The sequence below is a fragment of the Babylonia areolata genome, chromosome 34 (genome assembly GCF_041734735.1).
Source record: "Babylonia areolata isolate BAREFJ2019XMU chromosome 34, ASM4173473v1, whole genome shotgun sequence".
In the NCBI taxonomy this organism is placed as follows: Eukaryota; Metazoa; Mollusca; class Gastropoda; order Neogastropoda; family Buccinidae; genus Babylonia; species Babylonia areolata.
Genome location: NC_134909.1, coordinates 12,637,861 through 12,645,360, shown reverse-complemented (window position 1 = coordinate 12,645,360; position 7,500 = coordinate 12,637,861). Strand labels below are relative to the sequence as shown.

At 45.3% G+C, this 7,500-nt stretch overlaps 2 long non-coding RNA genes across 4 annotated transcripts in view; one reads left to right on the top strand and one right to left on the bottom strand.

The window, feature by feature from the left end:
- LOC143277554 (uncharacterized) overlaps positions 1-7,500 on the bottom strand; it is a 617,781-nt gene that overhangs the window by 285,973 nt on the left and 324,308 nt on the right. The gene's annotated exons all lie outside the window — the stretch shown is intronic.
- Positions 1-7,500, top strand: part of LOC143277556 (uncharacterized) — a 132,680-nt gene that overhangs the window by 76,789 nt on the left and 48,391 nt on the right. The window lies entirely within an intron of this gene.

The window sequence follows — 7,500 nt, the reverse complement described above, 5'->3', positions numbered from 1 at the left end:
AGGCTGGTTGGCTGCAGGAGAAGGGAACTACTTTTTTTTTTTTTTTGGTCTGTCTTCCTACGCCCGGCCGTTCGTCATGTGCTGCCCTCATCCGTCCCACACATCTTTCTTCTTCTTCTTCTTCTTCTTCTTCTCCTCTTTCTTCTTCTAGTTCTTCTCCTCCACCTCCTCTTTCTTCTTTTTCTTCTCCTTCACCTCCTCCTCCTTCTTCTTCTTTTCTTCTTCTGCTCCTCCACCTCCTCTTTCTTCTTTTTCTTCTCCTTCACCTCCTCCTCCTCCTTCTTTTCTTCTTCTTCTCCTCCACCTCCTCTTTCTTCTTTTTCTTCTCCTTCACCTCCTCCTCCTTCTTCTTCTTTTCTTCTTCTGCTCCTCCTCCTCCCCCTCCTTCTGCGATCGTCGGCTGCAACACCCACGTTTCTCTCGTATATGTCCGAGTGGGTTTTTTATTTAAATTTTTTAATTTTTTTTAAATTTTTATGTTTAATACCGTTTTTATCCCCGCCGTGTAAGCAGCTTTCGGGTCAAGTTGTGCATGCAGGGTATGTGTTCTTGTAGTTTTACCATAAAGCACCGAGCGCTGACATGGGTCGTAGGGATCTTGAACATGCGTGCTTGATCTTCTTGCATGTGTCAGTACACACCCAGGGCACTGAACTAGCAGGACTGCAACATACTGTTGACTTAGGGGATAAGAAAAACAAAACAAAACAAAAAAAAAAAAAAACAACCCAAAAAACCAGCAACTCCATCACCTGGTTGCGTTGAAAAACCCAAGGAATCGAAGTCAGGAAATTCGTAGCGAGAATTCAGCGCCCCTAACCAATCAGCAATCAGCCACCGGCGGACCTGCCATTCGTCCCTATATCTTCCTTCCTTCCTTCCCTCCTTCCTTCCTTCCTTCCCTCCTTCCTTCCTTCCTTCCGTCCCCCCCGTCCCTGTCTCCACCACTCCTCCCTTCTGTCTCCTGTCGCTTCATTCCTAGCATGTCGCACGTCTGTGATGAGGACAGACAGACAGGGAGAGAGAGAGAGAGAGAGGGGGGGGATGAGTGTGAGAGAGGAGGGATAGAGTGTGTGTGGGAGAGAGGAGGGAGAGAGAGGAGGGACGAGAGAGAGAGGAGGGGGGGGAGAGGGTGAGAGAGGAGGGATAGAGTGTGTGTGGGAGAGAGGAGGGAGAGAGAGGAGGGACGAGAGAGAGAGGAGGGGGGTGAGAGAGGAGGGATAGAGTGTGTGTGGGAGAGAGGAGGGAGAGAGAGGAGGGGGAGGGAGAGAGGAAGGGACGAGAGAGAGAGAGAGAGGGGGGAGGGTGTGTGTGAGAGAGATGAGGGAGAGAGAGGGGAGGGTGTGATAGAGGAGGGAGAGAGTGTGTGTGAGAGAGAGGAGGGAGAAAGAGAGGAGAGGGAGAGAGAGGGGGGGAGGGGACGAGAGACAGAGAGAGAGAGAGAGGAGGGGCAGAGGGGAAGGTGTGAGAGGAAGGAGAGAGTGTGAGAGAGGAGAGAGAGAGAGAGAAGAGAGAGAGAGTGGGGGAGGGGCAGAGGGGAAGGTGTGAGATAGGAAGGAGAGAGAGGAGGGAGAGAGAGGAGGGAGAAAGAGAGAGAGAGAGAGGGCGGGAGGAGACAGAGGGGAGAGTGTGAGAGAGGAAGGAGTGTGAGTGAGAGAGAGGAGGGAGAGACAGAAGGGAGAAAGAGAGAGAGAGGGCGGGAGGAGACAGAGGGGAGAGTGTGAGAGAGGAAGGAGTGTGAGTGAGAGAGAGAGGAGGGAGGAGAGAGGGAGACAGACGAGGGAGAGAGAGAGACGATTGGAGAGAGAGAGAGAGAGCGAGGGAAGAAAGAGACAGAGACAGGGAGAAAGAGAGAGAGGAGAGAGGGGTGGGAAGGGGCACTTTATTTATTTATTTCTTCTTTCTTTTCTTTTCCCGGCCTGACTTGCTACTGCGATACTGCGGACTGCAGACGGGCCCAATAGCCGAGTGGTTTAAGCGTTGGACTTTCAACTCTGAGGGTCCCGGGTTCCAATCACGCTAACGGCGCCTGGTGGGGGTAAAGGGGTGGAGAGTCTTCCCCATCTCCCAGGTCAACATAATGCGCAGACCTGCTTAGTGCCTGAACCCCCCCTCCTATTCGTGTGTATACAGCACGCAGAAGATCAAATACGCACGTTAAAGATCCTGTAACCTATGTCGGCGTTCGGAGGGGTTATACAGACACGAAAATACCCAGCATGTTGGTCGTGGAACGGAAAGAAAAAGAAGAAGAAGAAGAAGAAGAAGAAAAAGAAGAAGAAGAAGAAGCAGTACAGTTCTGCCTCATCCCCCACCACACACCAGACAGTGTCTCCTCCCCTTCAGCTGACCCCGCCCCCGCCCCCCACCCCCCACTCCTCCAGCCCCAGCACACCCACCACCCGCTTCCTTCCTCTCTTATCACTCTTCCTGGGGATCTGGAATAGGGGGTAAAGGTGCGTGTGGTGGTGGTGGTGGTTGGGGGAGAGGGAGATGGGGCGGGGGGAGGGGGGGGGAGAGAGATGGGTTGGGGGGAGGGGGGGAGAGGAGGGAGGGGATTGCCAAAAAAAATAACGGAATAGAAGTCCAGACGTCTGTCTTCCTACGGGAAGAGAGAGAGAGAGAGAGAGAGAGAGAGAGAGAGAGAGAGAGAGAGAGAGAGAGAGAGAGAGAGAGAGAGAGAGAGAGAGAGAGACAGACACGACAGACAGACAGACAAAGAGAGATCTATACCTCCTCCACATCGCTCCTCTCGCCGCCCACTCCCCTCCCCCACCCACCCACCCCTTCTTCCACTCCCCTGCACACACCCCCACCCCCCCGCCCCGCCATCCCCCACCCCTACCCCACCCCACCCCACCCCACCCCACCCCCGCACTCCACCCTTCCACCTTAAAAAAAAAAAAAAAAAAAAGAGCAAAAAAATAAAAAATAAAAAAAGCATTGACGTCATGGTACCAAAACTTGTCGGTCTTGCTTTCCTCTGGCGTAGTACACACACACACGCATCCGCAGCGCAAGGATCTCTCTCTCTCTCTCTCTCTCTCTCTCTCTCTCTGTGTCTCTGTCTGTGTAGTAGTATGTGCAGCAGCCGGCAAAGAAAGAAGTTCCTTTCCCCCCCATCGATAATGTCGCTGTGTTAGGCGGACTGACTGAACGAGCCAGCGCCAGACAAGGGTGGGGGGCGGGGGTGGGTGGGTGGGAGAGAAAGGGTGTGTGGGTGTGTGTGTGTGTGTGTGTGTGTGCTGCGCACGTTGAGACCGCCAGCGACTGAGCTTGCTAGAAGCGAACGAGAGAGGGGGTGGGGGGGGGTGTCTGGGGGAGGGAGGAGGGGAGATAAAGAGAGCGAGAGAGAGAGTGAGAGACAGGCAGGAGAGCGAGTGGGAGATTTGGAAAGGGTGGGGTGAGAGACAGAGAGAAAGAGAGAGAGAGTGAGGAGGGGAAAGAGACAAAGAGAGAGAGAGAGAGGGAGGGAGAGAGGTAGCACAGTGGGGGATTTGGAAAGGGTGGGGTTTAGAGACAGAGAGAGAGAAAGAGAGAGAGGAGGGGAAAGAGACAGGCAGAGAGAGACAGAGAGACAGAGACAGACAAAGACAGAGAGAGAGAGAGAGACAGGAGAGAGAGAGTGGGAGATTTAGAAAGGGTGGGGTGAGAGAGACAGACAGAGAGACAGAGAGAGGGGGTGGGGTGGGGGGGGGGGCAGACAGAGACAGAGAGACTGAGAGATAGAGAGACAGAGATAAGAGAGAGAACCATACACAGAGAGAAAGCGTCCTTCTCCGCTCTACAAGGCATAACAATACATCACCTACCTCCTCCACCACCCCCTACACCCCACACCCTCCCTCCACCACGAACCACCACCACCACTACCACTACCACCACCGCCCCCACCTCCATTCCTCCTCCTCCTTCATCCTGGTTCGCTCGCCGTCCAATAACAAGAGGCCAGGCGACTGCGCATGTCTGCAACTCCTCCCCCCCTCCACCCCTCCCTTCTCTCTCTCTCTCTCTCTCTCTCTCTAACTCACTTCCTGTGATGGTGGCTGTCTTCTCAAAACCAGTGTTATCTCCCTTGGACCGCCCTCCAAAATCCCCCCATCAAGCCTTTCTCTCTGCAACACACACACACACACACACACACACACCGTCCCCCCCCCTCCCCCTTCCCCACCGCCTTTACTGGCATGGTTCATCTCCCTTTCCTGATCGTATCCCCCAAGTTGTGTCTGTCTATATCTGTGTATAGATTGTTTATTTATTTATTTATTTATTTATTTATTTATCTATCGTTTTATTCGTTTTCGTTGTTGTAGCTTTTTCTTCATTCCCATTTCTGATTTAAATTTTTTTTTTATAATTCCATTTCGATAACATAGTAATAGAAATTGACACACACACACATATAATTATGTGAAAAAATCGGGGCACAACAGACTAAACAGATATACAAAGAATAGAAAAAAATAGACGAATGAATAAAAAACACAAAAAGTACACAACGATATATGAACACAGTATTCTGACGAAAACTATTGTGAGTACATAAATAAATCATTTTGGACAGGCCATCCAAATATTCCGTGAAAGCAACCATTCACCCCAAAATAGTATCATCTGTACAACTACAGTTCGTTTTTTATACTCTCTTGGCTAAACTCTGCTTTACTTGAGCTGTGTTTTTGTTTTACTTATGCCGAATGGTGTATTTCTGTATTAAATTTGTGTATTTATAGTAAATCAGTCTTTAGTGTTGAATCAGCTGAAACTGGTGCCATTATTTATTTCACACACACACCCACACCAGCTTTGAAACCGAAAATGATTATATGTTCACTGAATTTTAAATTCGCACAAATAGTACATTTTGTTTTTGAGCAAATCTTTTTTGCGCTTAACCAAAAACGTTTAGACTGATAGAATCTCCAGAAAATATATTCGATAGTATCTTTAATTTCTAAACGAATGTCACAATCATCAATATCTACTGGTCCTGTTTCTTACACAACTATTATTTGTTCCAGTGATTATGTGTAATGTGCGGATTTGCAGCCACCCTAGTTTTATCTCTTGTATTTTTTTTATACCCCCACCCCACCCCCACCCCCTAACTTTTTCCAGCATGTGTTTGTTTCCACCCCCGTAAACAGAGTATGGCTGCCTACATGGCGGGGTAAACACGGTCATACACGTAAAAACCCACTCGTGTTTTCGAGTGAACGTGGGAGTTGCAGCCCACGAACGAAGAAGAAGTAACTAGTTGGGTTTTTTTTTTTTCAACATTTTTTATTCAGACAAAGGTTTACAGATATAGAATTTATATGTTTTGTGCATTAGAAAGTATAGGGTAAGCATATAATTAAGTTCTAAGTACTGACAAATCTATAACAGCAAAACAATATATGTTCAATGTCAAAGTTCCAAGGTAGCATTGAAAAGCTTAATCCTGTTTCTAACAGTTATGAAGTGCCCATTTTTCCACAAACTTGTTATATTCCATAGTTATGTTAAAGGCATACTTGTCTACTTCATATGCCTGTTTGAGGTCTTTTTTGAACATTTGTAATGTTGGTTTTACTTTGTTGATTCTACATTTGTATACATGAATTTAGCTATCAATAAGATATATGAGAAACATTCATCAGTTTTCATTTTGTTATGTCCAAAAAGCACCAGTGTGTCGTTCAGGTTAAGTCTATCACAATGTAAACACTTTTCTTTTAAATATCTCACAAACTCCTTCCAAAAATGTTGTACATGGTTACATTCCCATAAATAATGCAGAACTGTATCTCTTTCTTCCTTACAAAAATTAGAAGTAACTAGTTTGCTTCCAGTTTCTCTGACACCACTTGTGAGAAGAGTTACAAAGTGAGAAATCAGACGTCAAAATATCACACCATCGTCGTGATCCCCTTTAACGCCTCGTGTATATCATGTCTCCTCTGCTTGTTGTTACAATTAAGTTCAAGCGGCTGTATATATATATATTTCTTAATTGCGCTGCTCTCAAGCAAGTGTTGTAGGCCCCAAACTGTACATCTCTTTATCTATTTGTTTATTTATTGATCTCTCTCTCTCTCTCTCTCTCTCTCTCTCTCTCTCTATATATATATATATATATATATATATATATATATATCCAGATATCAAGAACAGCAAATTACACCATTTGTCGTGAACATAAAAAAAAATTCTATTTGATCATGGTTTATTCCCTGATGATTGGTGCTTATCAAGAATACAGCCATTGTACAAAAAAAGTTGATTTGAACAACGCTGACAACTATAGAGGATTATCACTATTGAATATTCGTAATAAATTGATATTGAACAAGCGCATCACAAATAGGACAGAAAACAACAGTACAACTGGGGAGGAACGAGCAGGTTTTTGGAGAAGATCATAGCACGTCTGACCACATATTTACGCTTCCGGCTATGGCCAAGAAACAGTTATTATGACACAGAAAATTGGATGTAGCATTCATCGACTTCCGAAAGGCCTATGAATCTGTATGTAAAGAGGAATTATGGAAAGTACTGCATGGAAATGGTATAAATGGTAAGATTCTGAGTGCCCTGAAAAGTATGTATAGTACTGTGAAAGCAAAAAGTCCGCGCTGGTGGTGAATTAACAGAGGCTTTTCTGTGTCCACGTGGTTTGAAGCAAGGGGGGGTTTGTTCACCAGTTTTATTTTCACTGTTTATCAATGAATTGACAAAAGATGTTAATACTAATGGCAAACATGGAATTCAGCTTTCGCCAGAATTCACAGAATTATTTATTCTGTTGTTTGCAGATGATAATGTTCTATTTTCTGACAGTGTAAATGGTGGTCAACAGAATCAGTTAAACATACTTATTATTCGGAACAGCAAACCGTCTTGATCTTGTTAATCTAGGAAAATCGAACGTTGTTGTTTTCAGAATAGGTGGATGATTATCATCAACAGAGAGATGGTAATTTGGAAACGAGGAATTACTGATAGTCAGCTTGTATAAATATCTTGGAATCTATCCTTCTACGAGGATTACGTTTTCTCAAAGATCTTGCAGACTTTGCTGGAAAAGGTGTGCCAGCGATAATCAGGTTACACTGGACTACAGGTGAATATTCACCCGAAGTGTTTTTTTTTTTTTTTTTTTTTTAATGTTCGATTGTCAAATACAACCGATACTAACATACAGATATGAAATACGGGGTTTGACTTTTGACTAAGAGCACATAGAGAAAATTCATCTATCTGCCCTGAAATGATTTATGGGTGTAAGCCCAAAGTCGCCTAGACATTTGATATATGGAGAAACAGGTAGATGTCCTCTTTTTATAGATACTTATACAATATGTATTAAATTTTGGCTACGACTAGTTTTGATGGACGAAAATAGATATCCAAAGAAAGCTTATATATATATCAGAATCTGAGAGAAGAATTAATACCAGCTACGTTTTACAGATACCCGTCATTCTTTCAGCTTTCTTTGACCCTAGCCTG